The sequence below is a fragment of the Physcomitrium patens genome, chromosome 4 (genome assembly GCF_059467195.1).
Source record: "Physcomitrium patens ecotype Gransden chromosome 4, ASM5946719v1, whole genome shotgun sequence".
NCBI lineage: Eukaryota > Viridiplantae > Streptophyta > Bryopsida > Funariales > Funariaceae > Physcomitrium > Physcomitrium patens.
In genome coordinates this window covers 13105397-13124421 of record NC_143413.1, presented here as the reverse complement: position 1 = coordinate 13124421, position 19025 = coordinate 13105397, and positions in this window count along the sequence as shown.

Sequence of the window (19025 nt, the reverse complement as noted above, 5' to 3'; positions counted from 1 at the left end):
ATACTAAATGCATTGTATCTCACCATCTATTTGAGGAAGAATATGTCGTTCTTGAAGATCATCATCTCGATTACATTGTCTTGAAGGTTGTGACAATTATAATATCTCGTTCGGTAGGTCAGCAAATAAAGGCTCTTGAGTCAAATCTCCTGGTTGTTGATTCTCCATCTCTTGAGCGTCACAACTACAAAGAAGCTACAAACAAGGATTAAAAGTAGAATGTTATCTTGTCTAGATGTTGTTTCTTTTATAAAGAAGGTTTTCATCTTGATTTTGATGGATGTCATCGATGAAAAGCCTCCACTGTCTTTGTTGTATTTACAAGATTTTTTACTCGCTCCCATGTACATTCACTAATATCATATCCGTACCAATGGACAAGATATTCCAATTTATTTCCACGCCGCCTTGAATCTAAGACTTCTTCTACTTCAAATTCTTCATTACTGTTCACTTCTATAAGAGGAGGTAGAGCTTGTCATCTTTTTGGTATGTTCACTGTCTTATATGATTCAAAAAGAGAGACATAGAATATTGGATGGATTTTCATTAACTTTGATAGATGTAAATAATACGCAACTAGATTGATTTATGCAGAAATAGAAAATGGTCTAAGCCTTCGATAGTCCAACTTGTCACAAAGACGAGTGGTCTTCATATTACGATAAAGACCATATCATCCAAGTGGAATGGTGGTTGTTCCTTTTGATAGACATCCGCATTGACCTTTTGTTATTCTTGCGCCTCTTTTAACTACGCCATCATCATTGCATGTAACTCTAACAAATGAATCTCTAAATATTTCATAGTAGTATTATCAACTTTTGAAAAGTCAAAAGTATCAAGTCGTGGATGATAACCATAATTAGCAAAGAAAGGTGTTTATTTTGTAGACAAATGTAGTGTATTATTGTAAGCAAACTCTGTCAATAACAAAAAAGTTATCCAATCATCTTATTGGTAATTGATGGTACATCTTAAATATTGCTCCAAAACTTGATTAACATGCTCAGTTTGTCCATCAATTTGAGGATGGAATGCCAAAGATAGTTTTATATCCACTTTTAGAATCTTGAAAAGAGTCTGCCAAAATCTTGATACAAATTGGATTCTCCTATCTGATATAATATTCTTGGATAATCCATGATAGCGATAGATATTGTCAAGAAAGAGCTTAGTTATTTCTTCACCTATGATAGATTTTGTACATGGTACAAAATGTGCCATCTTGATAAAACAATCTACTATCATGAATATAGAATTACAAGAACCTAAGATTAGAAGATCCGTGATGAAGTCCATAGAAACAGAAGACCATGGTTGTTATGGAATAGGTAATGGCTGAAGAAGTCCACAAAGTCGATGATGAGGAGTTTTTGATCTTGATCAAACATCAGAAGATTGTACAAAATCTTTGACTGCCTTCCACATTTGAGGCCACCAAAAATCCATAGATATCAACTCCAAAGTCTTATTGTATCCAAAATGTCATCTTGCTAAGAAGTTGTGACGAGCTTAAAGAACACGTAAACGTGCTTCTCCTTCTTGAACATATAGGCATCCTTCAAAATAGAGTAGATTATTCTTGAATTTGAATTTAGATGGAACATGAGATTTAGAAGAATTATTCTTAATATCATGAACAAGAGGATCTGAAGACATAATTAACTGGACTTACTTGAGAAAAGTTAAATTAATAATCAATGTTGATTTTATTGCTCCAAGATGAAATTACTTCGGCTTCAAGAGAACCATTCTTTGTTGCTCAAAAGGTCCATCTCCTTCTTTGATGCAATATAAGAACGTCTAGACAAAGCATCGAACAAACCTTGTTGTTTTTTTAGCCGATAAGTGATGATGAACTCGAATCTTGATAAAGACATGCTCCAACAAGCTTAACAATGATTTAATATGCATATTGACATGAAATACTCGAGGTTCTTGTGATCCATATAATGTATGATTGGATTGCAAGCGCCTTCTAGATGATGATGTCATTCTTGAAAAGAATCCACAATTACAAGAAGTTCTTTGTCATAGATCTCATAATTGATTTCTGTTGCTGAGAATTTTCTTGAATGAAAGGCTACTGGATGAGGTTTGTGATCTGTTCTCATTTGTGACAAAACCACATGTAGAGCAAAGTATGATGCATTTATTTTCATAAAGAACGCTTTGGAAAAATCAACACAATACAAGATTGGTGCAGAAACAAACGTTGTCTTCAAAGATTCAAAAGCAACTTTCACTTCTTAATTTGATTGAAGTTTGTCTTTACAAGTCAAACGTGTAAGTGGAGCTGCAACTCGAGAGAAGTCTTTAATGAAGATTTGATAGTAGTTGACAAATCCCAAAAAATATTGGAAATCACTTACCGTTTTTAGAATCTTCCAATCTATAATAGTTTGAACTTTCTTAGGATCTATCATAAGTCCATCATTTGAAATCATGTAACTTAAGAAATCAACTAGAATAGTAAGGAATACATACTTTTCTATCTTGGCATAGAGTCCTACACCTCTTAATTTTTGTAATACATGACGAACATGAAGTTCATGTTCTTCTAGATTCTTAGAATAGATTAAGATGTTTTCTAGATAACAGACCACAAAATCGTCCAAAAACTCTCAAAAAACATCATTCATTAGATGTTGAAAAGTTGTTGGTACATTTGTAAGTCCAAAAGGCATGACATTGTATTTAAAATATCCATACCTAGTTCAAAACATAGTCTTCCATTCATCTCCTTCTTTGATGCGTACTAGATTGGATGCTCCTTGAAGTTCTATTTTTGTATAGATCTTAGCTTGATTCAAATAATCAAGAAGTCTAGATATTAAAGATAGTGGATACCTGTTCTTAATAGTAATCTTGTTGAGTCCTTGAAAACCAATACACATCTGCAATGATCCATCTTTTTTCTTCACAAATAGAATTGGAGCTCCGGTTGGAGATTTAGAATGGTGTATGAAATTCTTGGCTAGATTTTCTTTAATATACTCCTTGAGTTCAGTCAATTCATTTTGTGATAAAGTATAGATTGGTCCAAATCACGGTTGTGCTCCTTCTTGAAGGTCAATTGAGCAATCATAGGAATGATGTTCCGGTGTCGTATTACGTGTTTTCTTGTTCGGGAATACATTGGGTATCTGGCTGTGGAAGGTATAGTTGTTTTTGCAAATAACAAAGAAATCCTAATAGATTTTATCCATGTATGAAGAATATAATTGAAATATCAATTTCCAAGTATTTAAAAATACTCCTCATAGTCATTTTAACCATACAATATTCCAATTGCTTTATTTCTTTTATAATTAAGTTGTTTTTGTTTTTCTTAACAAGCCCTAATCCTAGCCAGTGAGCTTTGATAAGCTGTAACTTTTGATCCAACTATCCACTTAGTGTGAAATTTTGTACCCAAATACCAGTATAAGCCTTCTATATGCTCAAAAAATTTCAGCCCAACCCAACTTACAGATTGCAAGAAAATACCCAAAAACCGCACTGATGACACTCGGCCACAACCTTGAAATTTGATGTAGAAACTCCAGAAGTGATTTCTCTTTTGTCAACCGTTAACTCCAGCTCAAAATTGAATAGCCATTTGATCTCCAAATCTTCTATTACCAAGCCCAAAATTACGTCGATCCAACTAGTAGATCTTCAGATATCACAGAAATCCTATCCAACCCTAGACTGCCAACTTCCGACAACCCTTTGTACTAAAACCCAGATATCTCTTGATTGCATCATTAGATTAACACAAATTTTTGTATACACTTAGCACACCTAACTATCCAAAAAATACCAAATTTTGATCCATAGATGCTACACGACTTGCACAAACCAATTGAGAATGTAAACCATCAATGTTTTATATAAAATCCAAAACACCAAAATAAACACTGACTTTGAGCAGCGATTGCTCTCCCCTCACAAATCTTAATGAAACCAAACTAGTGACCTTGAAAAGAGCTTGAAGCTAGCTCTTCGATTCAAAAACCCCCGATCTGAAAAAAAATCCCCATCTAAAAAAAACCCCACTGAAAAAAAACCCCACTGAAAAAACCCCATTGAAAAAAACCCCACTGAAAAAACCCCACTGAAAAAAAACCCCACTGAAAAAACCCCACTGAAAAAAACCCCACTGAAAAAACCCCACTGAAAAAAACCCCCGTCATTTCTTAACCTTCCTCCTCTTTAACCCTAATTCTCCTCTCTTTCAAATCCTAGCCTCTGAATCTCTTCAATCTTCCGTCTTGGATTCGGAATTGGCTCCTTCCGTCTTGGATCCGGAATTGGCTCCATCATTAGAGCTTTCTCCTCCGTTTTTACCTTTAAGAGATTCTTTTACCGAAAGGACATCCTTAGAACAGTACAAAGGACGGAACAGCTTGAAACGGAATCGGAGCCCCGTAATCGGGACAAGATTGAGTCGCCCGACCAATTCAGGTCTCATATTAGATAAGAGGCCCGTAGTAAGACCTGGATGTTCTCGCAATTGGACCGCATTGGTCCTTCGCGTCAGATTGGCTGAGGCCCATAGTAAGACCTGAATTTTCCCATAATTAGACTGCATTGGGTTGCCCGACCAATTCAGGTCTCATATTGAGTAAGAGGACCCGGATTGGATTCTTGAAATTGGATCCAATTGGCTCTTCGAACCAGGCTCACCCGTCGTGTGAATTGGTCCTTTCTTTTCCTGCTGACTCCCGTTATTGGAATCGAACGGAGTATTTCAGTGTGCCTCGGCTGACTGTAACGGGGTGACTGAACCTAGCCTCTCAGTATTTGCACTGGAATTGGTCGTTGCTCCCAATATTCGAAGTAACTGAACATTAATAAAAGTCCTCTTTTTTTATATTTTCACAATATACTCGTGTTACAACACGACACCGGAAATGCATCTACATTCTTTTTTTCAAATACTTCTTGAAATTCTTGATATTGGCTTGAAATGCCACTTGAAGTCTTTCTACCATTAGAAACAGGTGTGGCATAAATAATATATGGTGATGCTTTCATAGCAGCATGCAAGAAAGCTTTTGCACCTATAAACATGGGTTTAATTGAATTAGACTTATGACTCTCTACTTCATTAACTGCACTGTTAGTTATAATTTTAGAGAAAGTAAGAGTTTGAGGAATCCAATCTATTTGAGGGTTGTATTTTTCTAACCACAATAAACCTAAAATGATTAGATTAGAGGGAGATCTATTGATATTAAATACTACAAAGCTATTATGACCATTGATTATTACTTCTATAGGAAAGATTTTGTGAGTAATATCTCCAGAGGATAATGGACGACCATCTATGACTTCTACATGAACATGTTTAGTTTTCTTTACTAAAGATATGTTATGTCTTTTAGTAAATTTTTCATCTAAAAAATACTCTGAGGCTCCTGAATCTAACAAAGTAGAGGCTTTGTAATGTTTGGGTCCTAAAATAATATTTAATATAAAACAAGGAGAGGTCTCTAAAGAGAGAATAGGATCTTTATTAGATGTTGTACAAGGTTTGAGCTACACGGTCCCTATTGTAACTTGACAAATTTATTTGCTGAGACATTATCTTTTTTGACAGCCATACTCCTCATTTTGTGATTCCATCGTTTCTTTAGATAATATTGAGTAGTGTGTTTTGGTTTTCCATAATATAAACATAATCCTTCTTGACAACGACGAGTATTTTCTTGTTCAATAAGAGGTTTGAAATATACTGCATCAATTTGGATATCCTCAACTTCCAAATGTATGTGTTGAAGAGGTATTGGTGTTGCCATTGAATTATAGTAACGTTGAGGTCCACTTGTATGGTTCTTAGATCAAAATTCAAAAAGATGATTGTCACACTTCACAGCAAAGTCAATTGCTTGACTCAATGTTTGAAGATTAGGTAAGTTGAGCATTAATTTTTTTATCTCATATTATAATCCGTAGAGAAATTGGCTAATAAGTGCAGCATCATCCCACTTGATATCAGTTGCAAGTTATCAAAATTGTGAAGCATAGAATGTTATTGATCAATTGTCTTATCATAAAATATGGATCTTATTGGTTATAACACAAATTACATCGTGTTCTCCATACATGGATTGAAACTATGCCAAAAAAGTTTTTAGATTATCCAATATTGGATCTCGTTGTTCAAAAAAAGATGAAAACTATGATAGTGCTGAAAATGAAAGAAGTGTACCAATGAATCTAACTTGCGATCCTGGAGTTGGATAGCTTTGGAATTAAAGTTCAATCTTAAGTTGCACTTGATTGATAAATCCTTGAAATTTGGATTTGGTGCCATCAAACTTCTCAGGTAGGACAATTCTTGGTTCTCTAATACTCGAAGGACATTCCACCATAGGAGAAAGGATATGATTTGGTGTAGATGTTGAAGTAGCTCCAACCATTTCTATATCTTCACTTCCTACCAATCTTGTTGTTCCTTGTGGTGGTAAGTTGAGTCGATGTATCGCAAGCATTAACTCCCTCAATTGCTCTTGTATTTGTGGTATTGCACTCTTCATTTCAACAAGTTTTGCCATGGTAATACTTAAAAAAGAGAAGATGTCTAATATCGCTCAAGACAAGTAGAAGAAAGGACTTGAAAACAAAGAAAATACTAAGGATAATATCAGTTTAGAAGAGGATAATCTGTAACTTCTAATATGCTTATATCTTATCAAAAAAACGAGATAATCCACTCTTAATCAAGATTAGACAAAGCTCTGATATTATAGGTATACTCTTGTCAATCTGTCAAAAACAAGAATTTGATGAAAAGGCAATTTAGACAAGTAAGCCTTCACTCAAAGAAAGATAACAAAATATAAATAAACAAGTATGTATATTGAAAGAAAAACTAGAATGGCTATTGCCAAAAGACAAGAAAACTAGAGACCCTTGAAACTAGACTAGAAGCAAGAAAGAAATTGATAAGAGTGAAGAAAGCCTCACTCTTGTCTCTATATATACTATCTAACTAGAGGCTACATGGCGACGTTCTATAGGACCTCCAATATATCTTGACTTTGTAGGACACATGCCTTGACTTACAAGGCAAGTTTTTCTATATGTAGGCCACATAGTTAGCTTGCTCTTTAAGCTAACAACATATGTGGTACATGGCTAACTTGTTGACCACGGTTCTGATCCAAAAATTCAATTAAAGATACCTATGAAGTCAAAGCAGTGTCTATGAAGCTTCTATGAAGCTCTTATATCAAATATTATAGAATTAACTTACTTTTATCTATTTTTATTTACTTCTACTTATTTGTATATGTAATTATAAGTATGTCTGTGACAGAAGTGTCATTGTAAAGCATGAGTATGGAGGTATAAAAAAGGAAGTACATTTACAAGATATAAATGGCTTTGATTTAAGTTTTATTAAAAAAAAAAAAAAAAAAAAAAAAAAAAAAAAAAAAAAATTGAGAAAGAATCATTAGAGTTGGAAACATTAGAAGAAGATGAAAGATTTTTGATATTTATCAAGAAAATAGATTGGAAGATTCTTGAAGAAATTTGCATATATTGGATTAAAGAATGATGACAATGGAAGCAAGTGAAGATACTCAAACAAAAGCAAACATAAATAAATATAGAAGACTTTGTCAAAAACATAAATCTTTTAAGATAACAAGATGATTTTGATTTGAATAGCAAATATGAAGAAGAAAAATTTGATGAGAACATTAAGAATATTATATGAATCAAACAAAGTTGGATTATTTGGTGTATACCAGTGTCGTATGGCATGATTTGCTATCTGGAAATATACTGGGTATCTAGCTATAGAGAGTGTATCTTAAACCTTAATATGATTCTTTTCTTGGCTTCCAAAACTCCTTAATTTTTGTATAAAAATCCAAATATAACAAAATCCCTTCAAAACATATTTTTCTCGCGAAGGGGTTTTCTTACCCCGAACTTTATAAAATCATAACTATTGATCTAACCGTTTAGTTTGTTTCAAATTTACAAGATAGATTTTAATTTATCCTTAACTTTCACCACATAAAAACCAACCACAAATTCACTCCCGATCTTCTGGCATCTAAGAAATCCTAGCAAGCACGCACTCCAAACCCTAATTTATAAGCACCCAAAAAACTATTTTTCTTATATCTCAAAAATCCAAAATCCAAATGTCATAAAACTTATACATGGAGTTTACTAACATAAAATTACACATTCTTTGAAATTTTGAGCCAAAACCTCGCAAAATTGCTCAAGATATAGCTCAAGAGACAAACACTAGTAAATCGGTTTACTTGCTACCCTTAGATTGCATGTGCTGACTTCAAAATCCAATAACTCTTTAATCCCAACTTAGAATCTAGTAAGCAGTATGCAAAAAGTATAGCCGCAAAAGTGCTCTCTCCAGTCGCGGTTGCCGATCCTCAATTGCCATCTGTATGTGTGCGTTATACCCAAAAGAGTGACAGTAGGTCCAAAACTAACACCTTAACTTTGAGCGCCTATAACTTCTTCATAAAAACCCCAAATGACACAAAACTTGCACCAAAACCTTAACCAAAAACCTAAACCTTCTGACCCTAGCCTTCAAAGTTCGAATGGCCTCAAGAAACTAACCCTAATCCCTAATATGGCCTCAGGCAGCATCCTCAAAGCCCATTGGTCATGATTTTTGACAAATAGGAATGGAGATTTTTATTTTTCATCTCCATTCATCTATATTGGTGCCCTAATTCCTCCCTTGCTACCAAAATCCTTCTTCAATCCTTTTTCTTATAAGATTTATATAATATATGCTCTAAACACCAAATAAAAGAACCAAAATAAGTTTTCAAATGTCACCAATGTCTAACAAAGTTGACTCTAAATATTTAGAAGTTACTATCAACCACAACCAATCTTAAAAGCCACTATCAAAAAAAAATTAAAGTTATACAAATTCTATAGTAATCTTTTTAAATAACCTCTTCTCAAAGTAATAATCAAATTATATTCTATAACCAATTAAAATCTACTAACATGGCTCTCACCATGTTACTTAATAAATTATATATTAAGTACATAATTACATTATTTTTATATAGTAGCCGAACCACAACACGACATTGGAGGATGCACAAGTTTAGTGGGGATGGATGTCGTGTTGTAACACAACTATATGGTGAAAGATGATAATATGGATCTTATTATAGAAGAGCCAAGTTAAAAGAAAAGATAAAAAAATATGGATAAAAGATAGGAAGGTAGTAAAACTTTTAGTAATAATGCTGCCTTTTTAAAAAAAATTACTTAAAAAAAAAACAAGATGTTGATATCTGGAGAGCCCCGGTTATGAACCAGGGTCCAAATCAGATCCTAAGGCACAAAACTGAGTCTCGACGACGACTCCGGGACTCTTTGGCAAATTTGAGAGTAGAGTTTGATAGAAGATTAGATAGGATTTCTATGGGCATTGATTTTGGATGATTTGGAGTTGTTATGACTTTGTAAGAGCTTTGCAAAGTCAAAATTTGTTTTGGATGACTTGGATTTTATGAAATTAAATAGGGTTTACGTTTTTGATGATTTCGAGAGTTTTGTAGTAGATCTATGGATGAAATTTTGTGGATTTATGGTTATAGTTGTGCTCAATATGTGTTGTGAATTTGAGCTCAATCTAACGGTTGAATTGCAGGATATTGAGGTTTAAGTGGATCAAGGTCTCAGAAAGTAGAATTTTAGGTCTTATGAGGTTTTTAAGATTTCTTGTAATCTACTACTTGGATTGGTGTGAAACTTGCGTGAAAGAATATAATACCTATTTTTGTATGTGCTTAAGAATTTTGAGATCAATCGAATGGTGCAAAAGAAAGATGTCAGCTCTGGAAAATTGGAGAAAGAAGCCGACCAATACCCAAGCTTATTTTTGAAGTTATCATCAATTTGGTAATTCCAATCCTTTTAAATTTTTTTGTGCTTTTTTTTTTAACTTAATTTTTAAAAATAATAAAAAATTTGAGTTATGATCAACGGTTTATTCATTAGTTATTGAGGTTTTAATTTATTATAGGAATTACTAGGGTTTGGTTTAGGATTTGGTTAGAGTTTGGTTTAGGGTTTAGGATTTGGATTAGGATTTGATTTAGGGTTTAGGATTTGATTAGGATTTGATTTAGGATTTAAGATTTGATTAAGGTTTGATTTAGGATTTAGGATTTGTATTGGAGTTTGGTTTAAGATTTGGTTAGGGTTTGATTTAGGATTTGGTTTAGAATTTGATTACGATTTTATTTAGGATTTGATTTAGGGTTTGGTTTAGGATTTAGGATTTGGATTAGGATTTCATTATGGTTTGATTTAGGGTTTAGGATTTAAATTAGGATTTATTTAAGATTTGATTTAGGATTTAGGGTTTGATTTAGGATTTGGTTTAGGATTTGTTTAGGATTTGGTTAGGGTTTGGTTTAAGGTTTGTTTAGGATTTGATTTAAATTTAGGATTTTATTAGGATTTAAGATTTAATTAGGTTTGGCCTAAAGTTTGTATGAAGTTCAATAGGATTTTAACTAGAATTAAATTAAGATTGAATTGAAATGTATTTGAGTGATATTTGTAATTCTTTTAATATTTCTTTAAGAATTCTTATTATTTGTTTGAAATTTCTTGAGGTTTTTTTGAATTTGATTAAGCTTGCTTAGCATTATTATGGTCTAATTAGAGCATTGTTAGTATTCTATTAGAATTAGGATTTTGTTATTACAATTTCCATTCTTCCTTCCATAGTTAGGTGTTCGGAGCATTCTGAAGCAAGACTTCACGTATTACAACAACGTGTTGTATCTTGCCATCTATTTGAGGAAGAACATATCATTCTTGAAGATCTTCATCTCAATTGGATTGTCTTGAAGGTTGTGACAATCGTAATGTCTCATCTGGCAAGTCACCAAACAAAGGCTCTTGAGTCAAATCCCCTAGTTCTTGGTTCTCCATCTCCTAAGCGTCACAACTACAAAGAAACTACAAACAAGGATTGAAAGTAGAATGTTAACTTACGTAGAATTTGTTTCTTTTATAAAGAAGGTTTTTATCTTCATTTTGATGGATGTCGTTGATGAAAAGCCTCCACCGCCTTTTTTGCATTTTTAAGTTTCTTTACTGGCTCCCATGTGCATTTACTAATATCATATCTGTGCCAATAGAATAGATATTCCAATTTATTTTGACACTACCTGAAATCTAAGACTTCTTCGACTTCAAACTCTTGGTTATTGTCCACTTCTATAGGAGGAGGTGGAGTTTGTCTTCTTCCTCGTATGTCCATTGTCTTGTATGGTTCAAGAAGAGACACATAGAATATTGGATGGATTTTCATTGACTCTAGTAAATACAAACAATATGCAAGTAGATTGATTTGTGAAGAAATAGGAAATGGTCCAAGCCTTCGACAGTCCAACTTGTCATAAGGACGAGTGGTCTTAAAATTATGATGAAGTAACAATACTTTGTCACTCGCATGGAATGGTAGTTGTCCTTTCGATACACATTTGTATTGATCTTTTGTTATTCTTGAGCTTCTTTTAACGACTTCTTCATTATTGCATGTAGCTTTAACAAATGATTTGTCAAATCTTCTATCATAGGATTATGAGCTTTTGAAAAGTCAAAAATATCAAGTTATGGATGATAATCATAATTAGCAAAGAAAAGTATTTGTTTTATAGAAGAATATATCGTACTATTATAAGTAAACTGTGCCAATGGTAAAAAAGTTGTCCAATCATCTTATTGGTAGTTGATGGTATATCTTAAATACTATTCCAAAACTTAATTAACACGCTCCGTTTGTCTATCAGTTTGAAGATGAAATGCCGAAGATAGTTTTATATCCACTTTTAGAATCTTGAAAAGAGTCTGCCAAAATCTTGATACAAACTGAGTTCTCTTATCTAATATAATATCCTTACATAATCCATGATAGCAATAGATATTGTTAAGAAAGAGCTTAGTCGTTTCTTCACGTATTATAGATTTTGTACATGATACAAAATATGCCATCTTATTAAAATGATCTATTATTACAAGTATAGAGTCATAAGAACCTTAGATTTGAAGATCCATGATAAAATCTATAGAAATAGAAGATCATGATTATTTTAGAATGGATAATGGCTGAAGAAGTCCATAAGTTTGATGACGAGGAGTTTTTGATCTTGAGCAAACATCAAAAGATTGTACAAAATCTTTGACTGCCTTCTACATTTGAGGCTATCAGAAGTCCCTGGATATTAGTTCCAAAGTTTTATTGTATCCAAAATGTCTTGCTGCTCAAAAGTCATGACGAGCTTAAAGAATACGTAATCAAGCTTCATCTTCTGGAACATATAGGCATCTCTCAAAATATAGTAGATTCTTCTTGAATTCAAACTTGAAAGTATCATGAGACTTTGAAGGATTTTTTTTAATATCATGAATAAGAGGATCAGAAGACATACTTGATTGAACTTGCTTAATGAAAGTTGAATCAACAGTTAGTGTTGATTTCATTGCTCGAAGATGAAGATCTTCTAGCTTCAAGAGAATTATTTTTTGTTGATAAAAAACAACATCTCTTTCTGTTGGTGTAAGGTAAGATCGTCTAGAGCGTGCGTCTGACAAACCTTGTTGTTTTTGCGGTCGATAAGTGATCTTGAATTCGAATCTTGACCAAGACATACTCCAACGGACTTGGCGACGATTCAAAATACGTGTTGACATAAAATATTCAAGGTTCTTGTCATCCATATATACTATGATAAGGCTAGTAACACCTTTTAGATGATAGTGCCATTCTTGAAACGAATCCACAATTACAAGAAGTTCTTTGACATAGATCTCGTAGCTCATCTCGGCTATTAAAAAAATTTTGGAATGAAAAGATATTGGATGAAGTTTATTATCTATTCCCATTTGTGATAATATGGCACTTAAAGTAAAGTCTGATGCATCTGTTTTTATAAAAAAATAGCTTAGAAAAATTGACGCGATACAAGATTGGTGCAGAAACAAAGGCTTTCATCAAAGCTTCAAATGCTACTTTTGCTTCTTAGTTCCATTGAAGTTTGTCTTTGCAAGTCAAGCATGTAAGTGGAGTTGCAACTTGAGAAAAGTCTTTGATGAAGATTTGTTAGTAATTGGCAAATCTCAAAAAATATTAGACATTTCTTACTATTTTTGGCATCTTTTAATCCATAATAGTTTGAACTTTCTTAGAATCTATCGTGAATCCATCATTTGAAATAATGTATCCTAAGAATTCGACTTGAATAGTGTAAAATACATACTTTTTTATCTTGGCATAGAGTCCCTCATCTCTTAATTTTTGTAATACTTGGCGGGTATGAAGTTCATATTCTTCTGAGTTCTTAGAATTGATTAAGATATCGTCTAGATAATAGAAAATAATATCATCTAAAAACTATTAAAAGACATCATTCATTAGATATTGGAATGCTCCTGATGCATTTGTAAGTCCAAAAGATATGACGTTGTATTCAAAATGTCGATACCTTGTTCAAAACATAGTTTTCTATTTATCTCTTTCTTTGATGCATACCAAATTATATGCTCACCATAGATCTATTTTTGTATAGATCTTAGCTTGATTTAATTGATCAAGAAGTCCAGATATCAAAGGTAGCGCATAGCAATTTTTGATAGTAATTTTATTGAGTCCTTGATAATCAACACACATCTACAATGATCCAACTTTTTTCTTAACAAATAAAATTAGAGCTCCTACTGTAGAATTGGAATGGAATATGAAATTCTTGGCCAAAATTTTCTTCAATATATTCCTTGAGTTTTGCCAACTCATTTTGAGATAAATTATAGATTGGTCCAAATGGTGGTTGTGCTCCTTCTTGAAGGTCAATTGAGCAAGCATAGGAATGATGTTCTGGAAGAGTATCCACATTCTTCTTCTCAAATACATCTTAAAAAACTTGATATTGGCTTGGAATGCCACTTGAAGTCTTTCGACCATTAGAAACACGTGTGGCATAAATGACACAAAGTGATCCTTCTTTTGCAGTATATAAGGAAGCACTTGCACCTACAAATATAGGTTTAATTATACTAGACTTATAACTTTCTACTTCATTAATTACACTCTTAATTATACTTTTAGAAAAGTCAAGACTATGAGAAGTTCAATCTATTTTAGGATTATATTTTTCTAGCCATGATAAACCTAAAATGACTGGATTAAAAGGAGATCTAATGATATTAAATATTATAAAGCTACTATGACCATTAGTTGCTATTTTTATAGGAAGAGTTTCATGAGTAACATCTCTTGAAAACAATGAACGACCATCTATGACTTCTACATGAACAGGTTTAGTTTTCTTTACTAAAAATATGCTATATCTTTTAGCAAATTTTTCATCTAAGAAACTTGCTGAGACTGCTGAATCTAGCAAGGTAGAGGCTTTGAAATATTTAGGTCCTAGAATAATTGTGAATGTATACAAGAGGTTTGAGGTCAATCAAATGGCTAGATTGATACATATGAAGGTTTTGTGACCTAAGGTCTCAAGATTTAGGGTTTTGAGGACCAATAAAGATTTCTTATATATTTAATAATCTGCTAGTTGGATTGGAGAGATTTTTGGTTTTAACAATAGAAGACTTGATTTTTTATGTGCAAGTAAAATTTAGAAGCAATCGAATGGTGGAAAAAGGAGATATCGATGTTGGAAGTTTGGCATCAGATTGGAAAAGGAGAGGCCGGCCAACATCCGAGCAGAATTTTAAGGTCATCAGCTAATTGGATCTTTTGTTACAATTTTTTTTTATCTTCTACAGCCATGTGCCCAGTGTATTTTCAAGCAAGACTTCACGTAATATGACAATGGTCCCTATTGTAGCTGGACAAATTTATTTTCTGACATGTTATCTTCTTTGATCGCCATACTCCTCATTTTATAGTTGCATCGCTTCTTTGAATAATGTTGAACAGTATGCTTAGGTTTTTTTAGAATATAAGTATAATCCTTCCTGACAACGACGAGTCTTTTCTTGCTGAGAAGAGCTTTGAAATGTATTGCATCAATTTGTATATCCTTTACTTCCGAATGTATTGAAGAGATATTGGTGTTGCTATTGAATTATAGTAACGTTGAGGTTCACTTATACGATTCTTAGATCGAAATTCAAAAAGGCAATTGTCGTACTTCATAGCAAAGTCAATTACTTGACTCAATGTTTGAAGATCAGGTAAGTTGAGCATTAATTTTTTTACTTCATAATATAATCTGTAGAAAAATTGGCTAATAAGTGCAGCATCATCCCACTTGATGTCAATTAGAAGTTATCAAAATTGTGAAGCATACAATATTATTGATCAATTATCTTGTCATAAAATTTGAATCTTATTGGTTGTAATACAAATTGCATTATGTTCTCCATACATAGATCAAAACTCCGCCGAAAAAATCTTTAGATTATCCAATACTGGATCTCGTTATTTAAGAAAAGATAAAAACCATGATAATGCTAAACTTGAAAGAAGCGTACCAATGAATCTAACTTGCGATCCTGGAGTTGGATAGCTTTGGAGTTGAAGTTCAATTATAAGTTGTACTTGATTGATAAATTCTCTAAACTTTGATCTAGTGCCATCAAACTTCTCGAGTAGAAAAATTCTTGGTTCTCTAACACTGAAAGGGTATTACACTATAAGAGAAGGGACATAATTTTGTGCAAATATTGAAGCAGCTCCAATCATTTCTATATCTTCACTTCCTTTCAATTTTATTGCTATTTGTAGTGATAAATTGAGTTGATATATCGCAAGCATTAACTCCCTCAATTGCTCTTACATTTGTACCATTGCACTCTTTATTTCAGCAAGTTTTTTCATCATAACACTTAAAAAAGAGAAGATATCTAATATTGCTTCAGACAGATAGAAGAGAAGACTTGAAAACAAAGAAAATACTAAGGACAATATCAGTTTAGAAGAGAGTAATCGACAACTTTTAATATACTTATGTCTTATTAAAAAAAAAGGGTAATCCACTCTTAATGAAGATTAGACAAAGCTCTGATATTATTAGTGTACTCTTATCAATCTGTCAAAGACAAGAATATGATAAAGATAAATAAATAAGTGAGACTTCTTTCAAAGAAAGAGGACAAAATAAAAATAACTTGATATATATATTAAGAAAGAAACTGGAATGGCTATTGCCAAAAGCTAAGAAAACTAGAGACCCTTGAAGCTAGACTGGAAGCAAGAAATGAGTTGACAAGAATCAAGAAGGCTTCACTCTTGTCTCTATATATACTATCTAATTAAGGGCTATGTGGCGATGTTCTATTGGACCTCTAATATGTGTTGACTTTGTAGGACACATGCTTTGACTTACAAGGTAAGTTTTTCTACGTATGGACCACATAGTTAGCTTGGTCTTTAAGCTAACAACATGTGTGGCACATGGCTAACTTGTTGACCACGTTTCTAATCCCAAAAAGTTAATTAAAGATACTTATAAAATCAAAGCAGTATCTATAAAGCTTCTAGGAAGCTTCCATATTAAATACTATAGAATTAACTTACTTTTATCTACTTTTACTTACTTCTACCTATTTATACATGTAATTACTAGCTTATATGCATATGTCTGTGACACTTTGTACCTTTTATATCAAGTTAGGACCTCATACAATTTGGTGTTTTTGCATATGCAATGCAACCAAAGGTCTTCACATGGAAAATACAAGGTTTTTTTTTCACTCCAAGCTTCTTGTGGTGTCATTGATGCAAGAACACTTCCTGGACACTTATTTCTTGTATACATTACATTCACCATAGCTTCCATCCAAAATTCATAGCCAAAGTTTTGAGCATGAAGCATGCACCATCTCATCTCTACAATGGTTTGATTTATCCTTTTAGCAACACCATTTTGTTGTGCAATATATACAGTTGTAATTTGTCTAGTAATTCCTTCATTCTTCAAATAAATATCAAATTACTTAGACATGTACTCACCTCCATTTTCCATATGTAGCATCCTGATCTTATATTTACTTTATTTTTCAACAAGTGCTTTAAACTCTTTAAACCTTGAAAAGCATTAACTTTTGGCTTTAAGAATGTAGATTCAAATCTTTCTTGGATAATCATCAAAGAAAGTGAGAAAATACCTTGATCTTATAATACTTGTGTTCTTCATAGGTCCATATATATCCAAGTGAACAATCTCTAGCAACTTAGTAGCATGTGTTGCTACACTCCATTGAAATAAGGCCTTTTGTTATTTGCCTTGTATGCATCCTTCACATGCAAGATATTTTGTATTTTGGCTTGTATTGCCAAGATCTAAGCCACTTACAATAGTCTTGAGCTCTCTCATGCTCTTCACATTCAAATGGCGAAGGCAACTATGCCATATATTCAACTTGTCTTGATTTGATATAAACTCAGTAAATATGGCTATCTCTACTCCATTTACCTTCTTACAAATGAGGTAGTATAAATTTCCCTCTTTCAAGCCTTTGAAGATCTTGTCTCCACTGAATATTCTTATAAAACATCCATTCATGTCAAATTGAACTTTAAAACCTTCCATTACAAGTTTACTCACCGAAAGTAGGTTTTGCTTCATTTTAGATACATGAATGACGTTTTTGAGTCTGATCCTATTGGTTTGTCCATTCACAACCACCTCTACCATAATAAAGTCAATTTCAATGGCTTCACATGTACTACAATTTGCCAACACCATGTTTGATGCTGAAATAGCCTCATAAGTATCAAATGAATACTTATAAGATGTCATATGCTTAGAATAACCTGAATCCACAATCCATCTTGACATGGCATCCATAGAGGTTCTATTTATTGTGGTGAATGCATAATCTTGTCCTCAAAACTCATCTTGCCCACTATTTGCATTCTCTTTTCTATCTTTTTGTCTTTGTAGCAATTTCGAGCAAAATGGCCTACTTTGCTACAAATGAAGCAAGATTTGATATTACCTCATTGATTTGGATAGTTGCCTTTGCCTTGATATGAGTAGAGTGCTGAATCTTTACTTTGGGGCACATTTTTTTTCTTCTTGGTTACTTCATAGGTAAGTCTTGCCGTCACATAATCCATTCTAAGCTCTTTTAGCTTCATGGACTCCAATGCCATAATAAGGTAGTTTTAAGATTCAAAAAGGCTCATTAGCAAGGTCATGACGATATCACTTTTTTCTAAAGACTTGTCAACAATTGCTAATTGTTTTGCAATAGCCTTTATCTTATTGACATGAGTCATGAGATCTTCACCTTCTTCTATCTTGCAAGTGAAGAATTTCTTCTTTGTATAGATGATGTTGGATAAGTTTTTATTCTCATAGATGTTGCAAAGAGTCTTCTATGCTTCCGCTGGTCCTTTGCAAGAGATAATGTGGAAGAAGTTGGCTTCATCCACAGTGATTGCAATCAATCCAAAAGCCTTCTTTTCACAACGTTTGAACTCCTTCTTCTCCTTCATATGAACGTCTTTGCTTGGAGCCTCTTCACTTTCATCTAGAATATCCCAAAGATCCAAAGATACCAACAAAAGCTCTATTTTTACCTTCCAATGGTAGAAATTGTCACATCTAAACTTCTCAATAACTCTCAATCCTTTATCTTCACTTGAAGCCATGTCTAAGGAAGAGTTGTATTAAAAAAGATTGTAAGAAGAAGTTCTAATGCTCTCAAAATCAGCAAGAAGGTTTTGCTGCCTTAGAATCACAGAATCCTTCTTTATAAATAAACTAGTGTTTTAATTCTCAAAAACACTCTCAACTTCACTTCTAAGACTTTTCACAAGTGTCATGACCTATCTAAGTGTCTCAAATCTGATTTTTCACTCTAATATCTCTCTTTTGTTCACAAATCATCTCTATACACTATAAGAGGCCTTTTAAGTACAATCAACAACTTTAAAACATTAAATTATAAAGTTAGATTATCAAGGATCAATCTCAGCAATAGCACAATGCAAACTTTGCCCTAAGGTGGAAAAACAAAATACCAACACC